This window comes from Ctenocephalides felis, unplaced genomic scaffold, assembly GCF_003426905.1.
Source record: "Ctenocephalides felis isolate EL2017-DRISC unplaced genomic scaffold, ASM342690v1 CF-g0.4_SCAFFOLD_03571, whole genome shotgun sequence".
NCBI classification, from domain to species: Eukaryota; Metazoa; Arthropoda; class Insecta; order Siphonaptera; family Pulicidae; genus Ctenocephalides; species Ctenocephalides felis.
The window spans coordinates 17,139,930-17,159,529 of record NW_020539725.1 but is presented as its reverse complement, the minus strand read 5'-3'; the positions used below and the strand labels follow the sequence as shown (position 1 = coordinate 17,159,529).

General features: G+C 27.9%; 1 protein-coding gene across 2 annotated transcripts in view; it reads left to right on the top strand.

Annotated features, from left to right (window-relative positions):
* LOC113384545 (uncharacterized protein DDB_G0284459-like) overlaps positions 1-19,600 on the top strand; it is a 76,725-nt gene that overhangs the window by 38,368 nt on the left and 18,757 nt on the right. For both annotated transcript variants that reach the window (XM_026622280.1, XM_026622279.1), the window contains exon 14: positions 9,511-9,544. The gene's annotated coding sequence lies outside the window, so the exon portion shown is untranslated. The remainder of the gene's footprint in view (positions 1-9,510; positions 9,545-19,600) is intronic.

Here is a 19,600-nt window from a genome sequence, read left to right as displayed (position 1 = left end):
CCATATGCCGCACAACCCAATACAGACAATTTATTGCGGCATATGATTTGTGTAATTATTTGCGCGGCTTACAATGTTGAACAACTTACAATGTTTTGTGTAATTATTTGTGCGGCTTGCTGGCTCGTACAGCAGCGCCAAGATATCAATGATCATAGCTATTCTGATCTTCAATTGATCATCAGAAACCAACAATTGTGACTTTAAAATGGCGGACACGGACGAGAAGAGTTATGATTAACCTTGAGGAGTCCGCTTTGAACAACAGTACAAACATCCCGAAATATTGGGTTAAAAAATACACCACTCGCAAATTTACCATTGAGAATCAAATCTATCAGCAGTGTAATTCTATTATAGCCTTTTTGCTTTCTTATCGTTAGTATACAGATATATAAATGACAGATAAACGACCAGCAATGTAAATATTTTATTATTCCTCTAAAACTAAACCATAAAATTTGTCTCCGTAGCAAAATAGTCAATTCAAATTGTTCATTTATTTAGGTCACAAAGATACCAACACTAATGTCTACATTTGTCACATTAGTTTCGAATGTAACGGCTTTTGCTATCGCAGAGCAAAGCTCGCTAACTGCACTAACTGTACATCCGGCTGTCTGTACTCTAGTAGGATGCTAATTGGAATTGAGTAGCAACTTGCACGCAGTTGATCAAACAGCGATGATCTAGATTATTGCACAAACACTTCGTATATCCACCGTTATCAGTTATAATAGATGCTCCAGTTCAAAATTAACTTAAACGCAAACTTCTGGCATAGATTCAGTACGCTTGGTTTAAGAAATTTCCATCGATTTCCATGTAGACAAAAATGACTTAGGTAAATAGTTCGTATCCGTTAAATAAATGACAAATTTAAAATTTCGCATTCATGGCGCCTCAACAAATGTTTTTGTTTTTTTTTAAATTTTTTATTCGTTTACTTGTCTATTTGTTGCATAACGAATACACCTATCTCACGTTTTTTACAGAAGATAGGTTCCTTAAAAAAACCGTGCTAAACGACAATCACTATAAAAAGCTCTTTTTCTCAGTTCTTAATGTGATGAATAACAATCATATTGAACGAAATATTATTAATAATAATATATTTAATATCAAACACATTTAATAATTTCAATATTATTTCAACGATGAAACAAATATAAAAATCTATTTTACGCTATCGGTTTTATATAAACACTAATTAAAAACAATGAAGATTTTTGTGCTATACGTGCTAAATGAAAATTACTATAAAAAGCCTTTTTTGAAAATTTTTAATATGATGTATAACAACTAATACATTGAACGAAAAATAAATATTAATATCTTTAATATCAAATATATTCAATAAATTATAAGAAAATATATTTCAATAATAGAATAAATACAAAAAAAACTATATTAAATATTGCATTTTCTTTATAGATCAAAATTGAAAATGGCTTATATAACCTTTTTTACTTTTTTTTGTACTCTCTAGGTTAATTATTTTCTCTTCAATTTTTCTCTTCTTCTTTATCTTTTGCCATTGTTGAACAATATTTTTTTCATGAATTAAAGATTTTGTAAAAAGTGATTCTGATATTTGTTCACCGTGAATGAATTTTCGATATCGATTATAATAAAATACTACTTAAAAACTATGATGCTCAGAGCATCATGCTCTTTGTTTTAATATTTCAAACAATCTAGCTTATACGCACATAAAATTTAGTTTTGATCATAAAACGTGGAGATTCCATCTTATCTACATATTTCTCTCATAGACATAGACTACTAAGAATTCGTAACTGTAACATACATTTTGTGGTGTTGCATTTTGACTGTAAAACATTTTGAGAAAAGAACAATGAAAATGTTATTGCAGTTATAAGCAAATTATAGTTTAGTGTTTATAGTTTCGTGTAAATGCAAAATTAATAAATTTCGTTAAAAAATTATTTTCACAAACCGTGTAAAACGTGTCCCATATAAAAGAGGGATAGGTGTATCACAGATTTATATAAAATTTTCCCTTTTTTTAAACTGATTATAATATTATATTTACATTATGCCAAACTCCAGTCATTTTCACAAAGTTTGATAAATGTTATAATATCAAAATTAATCAATATTGTGAAATTTCTGTTTTAAATAATCCCGGCAGAACAACGTTTCAAAATTTATTTAATTTACATTACAGAATACTAATGATTTTTAGATAGAGATTGTGAATTACTTTTTAAATTTTTAGAATTAAGAATTTTTTTAGACTTTGATAATTGTTTAGACGGGTCGTGAACTCGAAGTTGTATATAGTGTTATAGATAACTCTTATTAATGAGAAGAAATTTTGATGTTGATTTTTTGTCATTAGAGCGATAAGCATTACGTATTTCCATAGCGATATTATCAATGAATCTCCATATCATAAGTATTAAATATTTAATATGTACAGAGTTTATGGTGGTATCTATATATCTATCAGTCATTATTGTTTCCTATGAACATTGCGGTCTTTTAAATGACTATTTTCCTGACCCACTATTTTATTAAAAAAAAATTTAATTTATATAAACGCAAAGCCAAATACCATTAATGACTGTAATTTAATGCGTGAAAAAAATTAATGCATTGGTTCTTAATTATAAATACATTAAAAGCTTCTTTTTTTCGAAAACATTTAATTTTTCATTTATAATTATTTTTATATTTCAGAATATATATGTATACCTTACTCTTAATATTTTCGCTTCGTACAATATATTTATAAATAAAAAAATAAACTAGCTGTAAGTGGAATTCTGTCTTAAGGCAATTAAGGCATCGTGCCTTAAGGCAAATTGCTGGAACTTCCCGTACCAAAAATTATTTTTTTTTAAAAAAACGATTAACAATTTTAAAAAAAATTTACTTCGAAAAAATAAGATTTTTGAAAAACTATAAATTGGACAAAAAATTACTTTTTTTTTGAAAAAAAATTTTTTTTTCGAAAAAAAATTTTTTTTTATTTTTTTTTTTTTTGAAAAAAAAAAATATTTTCCTTATTGTGACATATTTTGAAAGATCTAAACTTTTTTTCAAAGCAATCGTACTGCTTTAACTGCATAAAGACGAATTATCAAAGAGCGTAAAGCGCCACGTCGCCGCCTAACGCGTAAACACTGGTACGGAACCCATAGGACTGTAAACCAAATTCATACTTATTGTTAAAATCTCTATAAAATATCTGATAATTTGATGTGCATATGTCTAATGATCATTTTTGGCCGCCAAATGGCATTTTTTTTTACTTTTTTCATTTGATCTCCGAAACCGTTAGACCTGCCTTCATGAAAATTTAATCAATTCTTCATCTTGTCAATACAAGTAAAATGTTTTTTGAATTATTCAAATCGGACGCTCCGTTCTCTTAAAAACTGAGTTACCGTTTTCGGCACTTTTTGCCCCGTATCTTTGGAACGGCTAGACCTGCCTTCGCCAAAAACTAATCAGCACGTCTCCTTATCAATACGAATCGAATGTTTTTTGAATTATTCAAATCGGTTTATCCGTGTTCCCGAAATCGTCGACGAAAATTTGTATCCGCACATACATACACACACGTACATACATACACACACACATACACACACACATACACACACACACACACACACACACATACATCCATTTTTTCTAAGGTATGCCAAAATGTTCAGAAACCTCTGAAACGTAAAGATATATAAAAATTTTCATTTTCGATTTTTTTGCGATTACTATAACTTACCCTACGGGAAGTTAAAAATATTTTTTTGAAAAATAAAATATTTCAAAAAATGTTTGTTTAGTTTTTCATTTAAAATTATTTCTACGTTTCTGAAATACTGAGAGGATAAGATTCCATATCTCTGAAATGCCATAATAATTATAAATGAAAAACTAAATATTTTTTTGAAAAAAAATGGAGGGTTATGGTTCATTTATAATCAAGTGACAATGTATTAATTTTTCCATACATTATTGAACTACATTATTGAATGTGTTACTGGAATTTCTCGTTGTATAGAGATTCTTAGATGCAAATATAAGATGAATAAAATTATTGAGGCAAATGAAGAAAAAATATGAAAATTATAAAAAATATAAATTAAGGATTTTCAGAAAATACAATAAATCTCATAACCAGTCAAAACGTTTACTAAGAGATCAGACCAAAAATGCTTTTTATGCTAAAGAGCGTATTATGCGGATTGATACTATATATTTTAACCATAGAATGGTATCTGTACGCCTCTGAGGCGTACATGCAGACAAGAATGAATAATTGAATAGTGATGGTATTTTTGTAATGAGAGTTTTGTAAAAATAAAAAGACTATTTGGTACTAATAGCTAAGACTAGAGTTTTATATTTTCTGAAATAACCTTTGATGATGTCACAAAGTATAAAATAACTAGGGTTGAAGTGCAGAAACTGTCGAATTATGTGGTAAATTGTAGAACTGCCCGAGCCGTAATTAAAAATCTTGCTATGAAACCCAAAAACATTTGTGCACATTATTAAAATCTCTATAAAATATCTGTACATATGCCCAATAAACATTTTTGACCGCCAAATGACATTTTTTTAACTTATTTTTTATTGAGATTCCATAACCGCTGGACCCGCCATCCCAAAAATTTAATCAGTTCTTCATCTTATCAATACAAGTAAAATGTTTTTTGAATTATTAAAATCGGACGCTCCGTTCTCTTAAAAACTGAGTTACCATTTTAGGTACTTTTTGCCCCGTATCTTTAAAACGGCTAGACCTGCCTATGCCAAAAACTAATCAGCACGTCTCCTTATAATAGGAATCGAATGTTTTTTTGAATAATTGAAATCGGTTGATCCTTGTTCCCGAAATTGTCGACAAAAATTTGTATCCGCACACACACACACATCCATTTTTTCTAAGGTATGCCAAAATATTCAGAAAACTTTGAAACGTAAAGATATATAAAAATTTTCATTTTTTATTTTTTTGGGATTACTATAACTTACCCTACGAGAAGTTAATAAATAAAAAGGAAAATTATAAAAAAATTTAATTTATGGATTCTTGGAAAATATTGTCAATCTCAGTCAAGACGTTTTCTAAGGGATCAGATAAAAAATGCATCTTATGCTAAATAGCTCATTATGCGGGTTGGTACAATATATCTTAAAGTGCAGAAACTGTCGGACTATGTGGAAAATCGTACTAAGGATGATCATATAACCTCAAACATCAAAGAACCTCGATAGGATTAAATTTTTTTACCTATTATTTTGATAAGTAGATCTTTTTGTATTTTTTTATTTTTTTTAAGATGATAAAATAATTGCACTTTTTAAAGAAATTAAATTTAAATGAATTATATTCTTGCACTTTCTAAAAAAATGATGTTTTAAATATTATTGATTTATATTCTGCTAAAATATTCACTAATAATTATGTCTAAAGATATAATATAATATTAGGAATTGTTCAGCGACAATTTTATGTTGTTTTAACATCACATACGAAGATTTCTATTTAATCACATAATGCTTTCAATTACTCACTTTATTAATCTGTAAACTGTGAATCAATTGATTTAAGCAAATCATTATTTAGCTATTCGCGAACATCCTGTATCATTTTCCAATGACAAAGAAACATCCGCATTCTTTTCGTAGAAGAGCGCGTCGCGATTGTAAATTCACCGTGATCTCGCGGTTGTTGCAACATCCGGCGGAGAAAGCACGCGAGAATGCTGTATTTTACCAAACTGTGTCGTGATTCAGGACAACAGACACTATAATATTAAATAGTTGGATATCTCGACATTATTTTATTCAATATATGTATTAATTATTATACACGGCAGAGGTTCTTAAGACTCAATATTTCTGGAATATAAATTAGAGTATATTGAATGCAATTAGTATTTCAATTTTTGTGTAACTGAATTGTTTCCCAAGAAGTATTTGGCTCCAATAAATGGGAGTATAAATCTGCCATCTCAGTGAATAAGTGGTTAAGTCGAATTTTGGTAAAAATGTTTTGAATCGCGATATTAACTATTTCTCTGCAAATATTTATTAAATTGAAAAATTATTGATTAGGAACAAAAGTTAATTCAAACCCAAGATTTCAAATACCCGATATTATATGAGTGATAGAACTTCGAAATCAAGCTTTGCAAAATAGTGAAAATTGACTTAACAACTTATGTTCCTTAACTGAGATGACACATATAAACATTGCAATTTTGAACTTACGTCTGGCTATTTGGCTATTGCGTAAAAAGTCTAAGCTCTCTGTTGAAAATAAGTTGCTGCTATACAAATCAATCATTAAACCAATCTGGACCTACGGAATTGAGATCTGGGGATGTGTTTACAAATCAAATATAGCTATAATGCAGAGAACTCAGTCAAAAATTTCACGTACAATACTTAATTCTCCGTGGTAAGTTACAAATGAAACCTTTCACAGCGATCTCAACATGAAAACGGTACAATTAACGTTCAAAGAATTCAAGGAAAAATACAAAGATAAACTGGAATCACATTCAAACCCATCAATAGGCGACATTTTACAACCATTTGGCGTAAGAAGGTTAAAACGTCAACGGCCTCTAGATTTAGTTTTAGATTAGCTTCAATATATCATTATCTTTTTAATTGTTAAACTAAGAAGATCTCATTGGAGTTCTTCTTAGACATCGCTCTCAACTATTGTCAATTTAGCTTATAGGAATTCTTATGTATTTCTGATTGTTGAATAAAACAGAGTAAAAATAATAATAATAAAAATAGCAAATGTCATGTAACAAATAGTTTTGTAATAATTTTTATTGTTGTTTATTTGAACAGTGATCAGACAGATCAGATACATTTAGGATTATGTGATAAGAAGGCAACCACATTTGGCCTATCTCTCTTTACCAAATTTTTATACTAGAATTTCTTTATTAGTGATTGTTTTTAATTTGAAGGCGGGTTAGGGCTATGTTTAGTTGGAAACGTATTGCTATCTATATTTGAAGTGAAATTTCACTATTATGCTTTCAGACGGATTTCTAAACTTGCTTCTAACCTTCTGGTTGGAAGTTCTCGATATCACAATTTTTTATATATATGTGGAGGCGAGAATATAGTTATATTAAATAAAAAGGTTTATTAGAAATAAATATTTATCTTTCAGTAGGGCAAGTTATATTAATCGTCCACAAATCGAAAATGAAAACTTTTGCATCTCTTTACCTTTCAGAGATTTCTGAAATTTTGACATAACTCAGAAAAATGGATTTGTGTGTGTATGTGTATGGATACAATTTTCCGTCGACGTTCTCGGTAGCACTGATTAACCGATTTGAATTATTCAAAAAACATTCGATTCCTATTCGTAGCGAAGATGTGCTGATTAGTTTTTGCTAGTCGATTTGTGAGAGAACTGAGCATTCGATTGAAACGATATAAAAACCATTCCACTTTTATTGACGTAATGAACAATAGATTAAGTGTTTGCAAAGGCAGGTCCAGCGGTTTCAGAGATTCAGAAAAAAAAGTTAAAAAAAATGCCATTTCGCGGACGGAAATCAGATATTTTCGACGGTTTGGATTAAACGACATGAATGGATATCAAATCTTTTAAAAAATTATCAAAATTTCGAAAAAAAGATACAATTTTAATATCCTATTTTTTTGATAATATTTTTTTCACATGTTTTCAAAATTTTCTATAAAGTAGAAACAAATTCAAAATTCTCAAAAGAAATATAATTTTTTATTTCTGAGCTTATTAAAGATTTAAAATTTTAAAGTAATGTAAAGTAAAACTTACAAAAGTTCTAGCAATTTACCTTAGGGAACAATTTTCAATAAATTCTAAATTTTATATTTTTGCAAAACGTTTTTATATTCAAATACATTAGAATCACATGGAAATTTTACAAGTGATTGATTATTATTTTGAGTAACAAGACAATTAGCTTCATGTCTATTACCATTGTGCGATAAAAGTACAACACAAACGCAGCGTTTCATGTTTATTGAGTACAAGAACTTTCTACTATTGTGGTCTTCTATAAGTGGTAAATCTATTAGCAGCTATAATAAACGGCGGTTAGGTATATAGTCTGTTGGGCACGATTTATTATTTTTTACCGCGTTTTTTTTATTAATAATTAGAAATATTTATGACAATTTATCTTCAAATTTTATGATATTTGGTTAAGAAATTATATCGACTATATTACTACAATTTTTTTGATGACTGCATTTATAAATCTCCTATAAATATGTATGAAATTATGTTGATACTATAAGAATATGGATATGCTACCTTGAATATAGATGCAAATTTTTCATTTTTATTTCGATTTCTTAGATGTGCTTAATATAAAATACTTTATAATCAGACTAATTAATAAATTTACTTTGATTAGATAGGTATCACTGACATACACCTTTCTAAAACATATTATTTTCAATGTTTATTTAAATAATGAATAAATTCTTCATTATTCCGTCTTTTTTCCTTCTGGCTTCCTCTCCTTCAAATGATGGATTAATTTATAAATTATAAATATATTAGTGCATTTGCATTAATTTATTTGATTTGAAATAATTATTAAACAAATAATTTAAATTAATTCAATTATTATAGTAAATCATTGACCGTGATACATTGACCGCGAAAGAGAATCCAATCGTACTAATAAGGAATTTCGACTACGTACAAAGTTGAAGTAAATTTTTCGGAAGTAACAATAATTAGCAAGATTTAAAATAAGATATTTGTGAAAAAAATCTGCACATACACAGCAAATGCTGTAAGTGATTTAAGGAAATTATTCGTATATTATCCTTTCTGAAATTATGAATTTTCTGAATTTGAATTGATTATTCAACGTCTTGTTCCATGTACAATTTTAGTCGATTAAATTTATTTATAGGGTGTCCCAGACTTTGACGTCAAGCCGAAACGCGGTGATAATATTGACCTTAACTATCTAAAAAAAAATTGAAAAACAATACCTCACATTGTTTAGAAATTATTAGCTTGCAACCTAGGTTTGAGAGCTTTGGTGTAATTATGGCCATTACGTGGTAATGAGATTCCATATACATACGTGTGTATAAGAATCCAGTTTTAATTCAATTTTTCATTCATTATTGTTTTTTAGTTTTTTTAATTTTTAAATTATTTATGAAATTGGAACATTTGTTAAACTCTATAATAACTAAAAATTATTCTCAAATGTAACATGTTCAATTTATGTATAACTTTTGAAGCTATTTAACATGAGTTTCAAATTCCTAAATAATAAATAAGTTTATATATGTATATAATCTTGAAATCGACTTTAAAACATATAGGTTTTTCAGCCACGAGTCGTTTTTCTTTCTTTTTTTTCGACTTGTGGCTGAAAAACCTTAACAATATGTATATAAGTATATAACATATATTTATATTCATGTATGTTACTATTATATTATTAAATTTACTTTTATTATTATCTATTTCAGATTGGCTGATATTCGAGTTGTTGAGTCATAGGAGGTATGTTTTTTATTCAGATTTCTATTTGTTTAACTGAAGCTATATATATATATATATATATATATATTTAAGTGAATATAATATATTTTTTATGCTTCTATTTTTTTAAAAAGATTATAAGACAATCATTAAAGAATCACAAAACCGAGAACAAGTACAATATTTTTTCAGGAGAGTCGTGATACTCTGATTTTATCAGTTATTGGTTCAAATATAACAGTAACAGTAATCTTTGGCTTCAGAATTAGGAATATTGTAAGAAATTTCTTACTACGTGATATCAATATTACAAAAAATCACTCTTATTAAATATTGAGCACTGTATAATGTATAAAAGTTTTACGGTCGATCATTTTATGCACAAAACATACCAGTATGAAATAATCCTATACTATGGACAATTTTTCACTCGTTTATCTAGAACCTTCTGCCGCACTTTTTGATAAACACTGAACAATATTTCTCTAAATTAATTTTATAAGTACCCTAAAATTGTTGCGAAACCGTTCAAACAATGGTGTTATTAGATGAGGCTAAAGGGTATTGTTTAGATTTGTGTGCAACATTACTATTGTGTTATTATTGTAACTCGTCATGGAAATAGTAAGAGAAAGTATCCACTATATGCGATCTAAATTATAGTTATATAGAAATTTGTTAATGACAAACGTAATCGGTTCATGCCCATTATATATGAAAAACGATGTAAACAACAATGCCTCACAGATTTTGTGACCGATAAGGAAAATATTATGAAACACTAATATCACATAATAGTTTAATGATAGATAGATGGGCTATGCATGATTTTAAAGTAACGAACTTTTCGATTTCCACTCACATTATTTGAGGAGAGTTAGTAGTAATTTATAATTAGTAATATGAGTGAAAATCGGCAAGTCTATTTGGAAAAATTTGATTGAAAGAAAATTTTAGGAAAATGTATTTGACTAATATATTTACTTATAATCATATCAAAATAGCTTGCCATCAGTGTCTAGTTGCAATTTTCTATTTTTGATGAATCTGTTTGAAGAAAAAATAGCAACTAATGAAAATATCTTAATTAGTTTCGACTCTGGAGGCAAATTGAGTTATTTTTACAAATTTTTGGTATAAATGTATGTTTATTCATAAATAAATAATTAAAAATGATAATATTCATATTATTAATAAATATGGTTTACATTTAAATTATACAGGTCCAAAAAAATAATGTTTATTTGAGATGTGCGGCATAAGTTTCCAATGTAGTTTTCACGACTGAACAATAATTTGAAGTCAAATTTAAGGGTTAAATGGCAGAAAATTAAAAAAAAATACAAAATCTCCGATCTAGTAATTCAACATGATAATTAAAATCTTACAATTTCTGTTATTTTCTGACCTTTTTCGCCTTAAATGACTATTAATTACTGACTTAGATGATCTATTAAAGTTTTTTTTGTAGAATACAGCAGAAATTTGCAAATATATTTTCTGATATTCAATTGAAAACATGTTGCAGATTACGTAGAGGAAAGGAGTGTAAATATGTTACCAACACAAATTAATAGATCATTTAATTGAAACTCAATTGTCTTTAAAGATAAAAAAGTCCAGGAAACGACAAAAATTATGAGATTTTAATTACAGGGCTGAAGAATTACTAGATCGGAGGTTTTGTCGGTTTTTAATTTTTTTTGTCTTTTTACCCTCAAATTTGACTTTAGATTCGTATTCATTTTTAGGCTTAATTGTTAGATCCAAAAATTCATTTCAAAATCAAAATACGGAACCCATTTTTTCCTTTTAACGATTCATTTTAAAAGCAAAATACGAAATCCATTTTTTTTGGTCTTTGAACAATTTTATCAAAGTACCGAAAGCCTTACGTTTTACAGCACGTTTTATAATAATAATTTTTTACATTTTCATTTGTCGAGATGATGTATCTGATTCGGTTCTGATTATGTAATAGAATTTTACTTGTACAGTTACTTATATTCATTTAGAATTATTTCCAGTTTTAATAATAATTGAATTAAACATTCATTTTAATTTCCGCTAACGGTTTTGCGAGAGCAATATTTAATAACTGTTCGAAGAGTCAATGGTTCTTATTAAATTTATTACTTCACTTTCAGTAGTATAAACGTATAGTATATAAATGAGATTTTAATTAATGGTTTGATAATTTGCTAGAGTAATTGAAATTTTAGTATTTATAATAATGGCATATTAAATTAAAATTAAGTTTTTTACTGAAGAATATAGTTTATAATCATTCGTAATAACACAACCTATAATAGTTTAAACGTATTTTTGCAATAATTAATATAAATTTACCATTTGAGAGTCAGAGTATTTTTACTATCACTAAATTGACATACAAACTGATATTGCATACAAACACACAATCATAATAGTGATTGGCTTGTGGCATCATGAATCATTAAACATATCCATATCCAAAATCATGATATTAAAATTACCGTATATAGTGTCATTGTGCGTGTCAGTACTTAGGTATCCATTAATTATTATTGTAAAACTAAATTCGAATGAATCACATTTCACATCTCGTCAAATGTATATTTTCTTATCCGGGTCAGTGTGTGAATGTGAAGCAAATTCCATGTTTGTTCGGCGCGCACGTCTTTAAGTTGAGCTTCTTTTAAATTTCTTATTGAACGATGGCATTTCTTTCTGAAGAATGCTAGTACCGCTACATTTTAGTATCTTTTTCATGTTTTTGATGTTTTGATACTTAAATTTATAGCTGAGATTGGTTTTATCGTATTATTCAATTAACGACCACATTGGCTTTGACGATAAATTGCATTTGATTTGACCCAGAAATACCGGCGTGTTAAACTATTCGACTTTCTTCGAAAGAAAATGTTTGATGAGAGAAATGAGTTTGTGGCTTGTTAGTGAAATTGAGATAGATATTCTGGGAAAAGATAAATTAGAAGAGGTTCATTCTTAATAAAAAATGTAGTACACCAATTTCTAAAAATTGATCCATAAATTGTGGATAAATATTCCAAAACCTTTAATCTTAAGCCATTCAAGTTTTCATATTTTTGATCCTCTATTATCAAAATAAATTAAATCTTCTATGTCTATAGTCAGTTTGTGAATAGTATAAGCAAACACCTATTTGCAAGACAAGTGTTACATTGTTGATATAGCTTTCGCCTAAATTAATTTCTCTTTTTACACTTCTGATACATTTGGTTTCATTCATAAAAATTGAAGCACGTGCATGAAACATTTCTTTTAAAGCTCGAGGCAAAATTCATTCATTGCATTAAGTTTTTTTTGGATATCGAATTCGAGTTCAACTTTCACGGTATTCTAATAATGTAGCAAAAGTTTCGCTATAACGCATTCTGAACCAATAATAATCCATCATTAATATCGGATTCTTAACAGATTAAAATCGATTAATAAATAATTAGTTGAAAGTATACTTTTACTATAATTATTGAATTATCTTTGAGGAGAGATATATTTTTCTGCTAATATATCGACAGTAGAAAAAATGAATTTAAAGAATTTTACTTATTTGTTACCATTGTTATTGGGTACCTTTGATTATTAAATTAGGCTTCTTAGCTTTTCCGAACCTTGAGTGTTTTATTATTCAATAACTTTGGAATTATAAATTATGTAATAGGATAGAATATGTGAAGAAAAGCATAGCTTCTTAGCTTTTCCGAACCTTGAGTGTTTTATTATTTAATAACTTTGAAATTATAAATTATGTGATAGGATAGAATATGCGAAGAAAATTAAATTACGACGTGCAAATAGCTAATTATATATCATTACTATTTAAAATGACGACCACTGGGTAGTATTTACACATTAGTCACCGAAATGATTGAATGCCTTTCCAAGCAATTGTAATCATAACTGAATGAAAAAAAAACAAATATTATTACCCTTTTTACGCAAATATTACTGCAAATTTTACTTGTTTAGGTTATTATTCGTTTATTGACATATTTATTGAATACTCTCCCGCATTTGGTTAGGGTATTACTATCAAATACTTCATATATTTCATTTCTTACCTTTTAAAATATTTCTCGAATTTATCGAAATCCACACGTTCGCACTAGTTTTTCGGAAAATTCAACCAAAACTTCAATGAAATCCAACTGTTATGCCTAACACTCAACAAGTTACTAAAATGTTAGTCACCCCGTACTACGGTGTATTTCAAATGCTACCTCTTCTCGTAATAAACTTGTTCTCACCATGAACTTGACTATTTATACGTTGACCTACATTATGGTCAGTGTGCCGCAAGTCGACCGCGATGGCACTCCACGAAGACATCGCCAGCAGAAGAGGAAGAAGGAAGGTAGTAGAGAAATGTATTCGAGGAAGAAGCTCGAGGAAGATTTCTGGTAGAAGATTTCTTGGAGTTTTTAAGAATTGAATGCGCAAATGATTGCTGGTCAAAAGATTGTCAATGGATTGGGTATGTTTATGGTAGTAATGACTTATCGATTAGTCACGAATTGTTTCGAAATCGATATTATAAAATTCGTATGATCATTTAGTTTATTCTTCTCGGCTTTCAGTAGAGTGTAGTTCTGCTATATGGGCTTAAGATTTACTGAATACTTGAAATGATTGAAACGAATAGTGGTGATTTCGACGGAGTAGTTGTGACTTCAACAGATGATTATGTAGTTACTTAACGTAGATAATGAAGATTCCCATGTAATAGTGGTTATTCCAACTGATAGTTTTGTACTTACTCACTTAAACGTATTTGCCATAACTTATTATTTGAAGTATATTGATTATATTTTTTGACACTACATTGTGAGATGAAGTGATCAGTCTTTTTATTTGTATTGGTATATAACTCACAATCAGTTACGAATTCGAGTGCAGCACCTCACATTTATTCAAAGTTTATTCGATTTTTGATTCTATTACTTTGATACTTATTATAGCCTAAATGATTGCAAGTAATTTTCAAAATTATAAATCCGTAAAAAACAAAATTTTAGGAAAATTTGTGTATGGAATAAAGTGATATTCTTGGGTAAATTTACTTTTTTAAAAAAAAAAATTATGAATGTTTGAATATATGTATGTTACATATCAAATAACTATTATTATTATTGTTATTTGATATTATGGATATAATCAGAGTTTTTAAAACAAATATATTATTATACGGAAATGATCACATAATTTGAAGAAAATTGACTATTATCCTCTTCTATGAAGGAAGACGAAAATATATTATTACGTCGAATAGATCACTTAATAGATTAAAGTATTGAGATTCTAGATTTTTGGGCCAATTCTGCCATAAAACAGACTAATATTATAATAATTTCCTTATCTATGGTTATAATATTATCATGTATCTAAAACGCCTGATTCCACAGCAAATACATAGCATTTTGCCTACTTTAGTACCATTTTATAGGGAAAAAAGCAAGGTAACATTCCGTTGGTTTATTTTACGACAGAATTGGCCCATAAATGTTTGAAACTATTTTTTTTATATTTTAGGACCTTACGTCCTATAAGTTGTTGAACTTCTCCTTACATTGCAGATGGTAACCCAACAGTTCCATACATATTTGATTATTTTACTATTAGAATTGATCTAATAAGGCTGACTTATTTGGTGCAGCAATGCTCTGGAAGGGCTATTCTCACTTGAAAACATATTTAAAGTCTATATTCCCAAGTAAAAATTGATATCGCTACTGCTCGATATTGGGGTTGTTCGTGGCAGGGAATGAACCCTCGATCCGCCATGTAGGTCTTCGTTTAAAATAATGGATTGAATAAAAGCCAATTTTTAACAGATGATTTTCCTGTTAAGTTGTTCTTTGTGATGGTAAATAACGGATTGTGACTTATTATAAGCAATAATTACAATTTATTTCTGTTATTTCTGTATCTCTAATAAAGCAAATAATGAATTATCCAGTAGTGAGATGGTTTATAAAATAGACAATTACTTGTTTTCTATGTTGTATAATATTCTTATACAACAAAATATTTTTTTCCGATTAATGATATCAACCTGAAAACTTCACTTTTATTATTTAATAGTTAATAAAAAAAACAATCATTTAAATTTTTTATCTGTGGAAAATACTTGGAAATTATACAAATACATATATATTTGTATTAGCCCTTCGTCTAGAAGTAGGAGCAACTCAAGAATGCTTGTCGAAGAGAAGGAATTATTTTACTTACTTAGCAGACATTACTGGCTGTTAAGATTATAGGAATATTTCGTTGAAACACATATTAAAGACCTTTCGCTATTGATTCATCGTATCACAATATAACTACATATTTCAAAATTTTATTGATTTTGCTACTGGATTTTAAGTAGCAATTATTGTTCCATAATTTATAATATTTTTATACATTTTAATTTTCATTACGCTCGTCAGCTATTAACTATTAAATATAATTTTTTTAACTTAGTATCGGTATTGATTAATTAACAATTTGAAAATGAACCTTTATTACACTGCATTTTTATTCAATTTTTAATTTGTTGTAGAACAGAAATAGAAACAAGGTTTTATGATTTTATAATTTTGTGTTAAACATTTTTCTTAATAGGTAATCAAATTATGCTGTATAATCTTCTTTAAAAATAATAAAAGTATTCTAATACAGAATGAAATAAATTTTTTTTAGATAAATGCATACTATGCTACAATTTAAACTACAAGCGGTTAAGAGCGGTGGGACTTGATCTCGGGTTTGATACTCGCTTCGAGCAACCTGATGTCGAGCAGTAGTGACAATGGTTCTTATTTGTAATTATAGATAGCAATATGAAATAAACTCCTGCTCGGAATTGCTGCAATATCGTAATTAGAATGACGACTGTAGGGTTGTATTTTAATAGCATTCAGTATAAAAAATAAAATTATATTTCAGATAGAGTAATGACGATCGAGGTATCGTCTTAACAACGTCGTTAGTAGACGACTCAGTGCTCAGTAATTGTACTAATTAAATTTCATCTAATTGATATTCGTCAGTGAGTTCGCTTTTTTACTACGATATATCGTTCCATTCTGGAAAATTTATTTTAATGTATAAAAACTGAAAAGCCTTTCAAAATATCGTTAATAATAATTAATATAACGTATTGATGGAGTTTTTGTTTTATTATGGGAGATTGCTTTTCATATTGGCATCAAGAAGGTTTCGTAGCGTTGGGATGAGCGCTTGGCTTTTTAAGCTCGCTTTGCCTATTTAAACTTGCACTTCGATTATAATAGAGAATACCATTACAAAATATTCTTTTTCTCAAAATAATAATTCGGAAATCTCATCGTTCACAGCAGCTTATAGAGCATCTAGTTCTGTTTGCTGCTTATAAAAATGATGATTGCCTATCACATATCCAGGAAATGCATTCACATATTCATTATTTTTTATCGTATATATTTTACAATGGTCTTTAGCCATATTATATTTGTACTAAATAATTTTAGACCAACGTAAGGGTTTTAATCTTGTAATATATATATATATATATATATATATATATATATATATATATTATCACAGATTTGATCAAGACAACGTTAGTGCGACTTCAAAGATATCGAACTTCTTTAATTAGTACACATAACTGCTAACAATTACGTCTCAAAAGTAAATTGTTATTCGTACAAAACTGGCACATTGTTCAATTCTATATAAAGAACAATGATTTAAAATGATTTTGTTTTTTTTTATTCTATTGTTCACATTACTTTTGTTCAATCTATATAAGAAAAGTAAGAGTATTGCGATATGATTAAGCTTATGATTTTATACATTTAAAATATAGTTTTCATAAAGTATATAAAATTCTATTGGATTTTTGAAAACGCACACTATTATTATTGGCCTGTTTTCTTATATATTTATTGCAATATAAGCAGTCCTGAAAAGTATCTAAAATAATTATCTTGAATCACTTACACTTTCTTAAATGGAGGTTTCATATCAATAAAAATGCAAAAAATGAACCATGTTAAAATTGATTAAAGTTTTCATCGATAAGTTTTAATCAATAAGTTTCCAGTTAGAATTGAGTTTTTTAATTCATTTTGTATATACCATTCATTTAAAAATCGGCAAGTTCAGCAACTTATTTTTAGACCCCCTAATTCACATTCTAATCATTAATCTAAAATATTTACATATATACTATGCACATCAAAATTAAAATTTTCATAGCATCTGCTTTATAGACTCCTTTCTGGTATGTACTTGGTTCATCCCCAAATTTCAATGTTTACTATATTTAAAAATTTAAGAAACTCAAAAAGTTGTTGAAAAACGTTTTTTTTTTCAAATCGTCGCCATTTTGTAAAAAAAATTGACTTGTTCGTAGTATATATCATATATCGACAACATTATAGATTAGTCATCTTTTTTTTATTACTAGGAGGGTAATAAAAACTATGCAATAGTGGGCATAGGACCGTGACATTTTTTTAAAAGTAAAATTGATGAATAAATTATTGAAAAAGTGATAGTAAAAAGCTTAGTTTCCTTTTTTATAATGGTTTAAAAATGACTTAAAATGATGCCTCTACATTACCCCCTTAATATAGTAGAATAATAGTGTACACTGTACAGTATTATTGGAATATTGGCTTCGTCTAAGCTCGACTAATTTTTTAAGCTAAATTATAAAATAAGTAAAGACCGAACATGTTTATTTACATAAGTACATATCGTGTTCAAGTAGTTCCTAAATGCTCTACTTTTCACTGGCATGTTTATTTATAAATCTCGTCACGGCTTCGTACTTCCATAATTTGATAAAATATTACCATCTTTCTATTTCTTCAAGAACAATGACTTTTGGAATCTTGAAAGTTTTTAAATAAATATAATTTGTTAAATAATTGTGATTATGACAATGCAAGCAGTAGACGTATATCTATCTACATATGATTTTGATTATTGTAAATTAAATAGTTTGTTTTACCACGTATTATACAATATGTACTTTTTATTGTGAAAATTTGTCAATTAAAAGAATATGATTAAAATAAAGAACTTAGTCGTGCTCTTAAAATGTGGTATAAACTTTCTAAGTTGGTAAAAGCTCAGTTGTAAAATGCACTACTGTAGTACATTTTTCAACTGAGCTTTTTCCAACTTAGAAAGTTACGCTGTATAGTTCGAAACATATTCCTTTCTGCTTTGGGAGCGTCCATTAATCACATGGGCGAGTTTTTAAGGATTTTTGAACCGCCCCTTCCCCTTGGTGACATATGGTGATATTCAAAATTATACCTCTCCCCTCCCGCACCAAACATTACGTGTATTTTTAGATACGTGATAAAACTGTAAAATTTTTGAATTTTTTTCTTGAAAATGCTTGATTTAAAAAAAAACAGTTAAAAAATAAATACACGTGATATCTTACTATACCCCTCCCTACCCCTCGTGATATTTCGTGATATTTTGTCAAACAAACCCCCCCCCTCCCTAAAAACCTTACATGATTACTGGACGCCCCCTGTATTGTTTTTCAAAGACATTGTTTTTTTTTCAATTAAATAATAATTTAAGAAATTGAATATGAACCTTGCATACCGTACTATTTATAATAAATTAGATTATACAGTAGCTGTTTATAAGATATTTTTATTACTGTTTATGTAGTACTATTACTATATATAGAATATAGAATATATTTATACATATATATGTATATATGAATATGAATATATGTATATATTTTTGCATATGCGACTGTTATTCGCTATATTAATGTAGAAATATATAATTATTATTGCAAATAACTGGAGTAATATTAACAATATTTAAAAAATTTGTGACAAAACTGATGCTTTATGTTGGCGCAGTGGTAAACTCTTATACACTTGTAAAAATATCTCATAAACAGCTACTTATTAATGCAATTTATTATAAACAGTACAATATGTAATGTGTATATTCGATTTCTTAAATTATTATATAGTTGAAAAAAAAATACGGCTGTGAAAAACAAGAAAGTATAGAAAGGAATATGTTTCCAACTATACA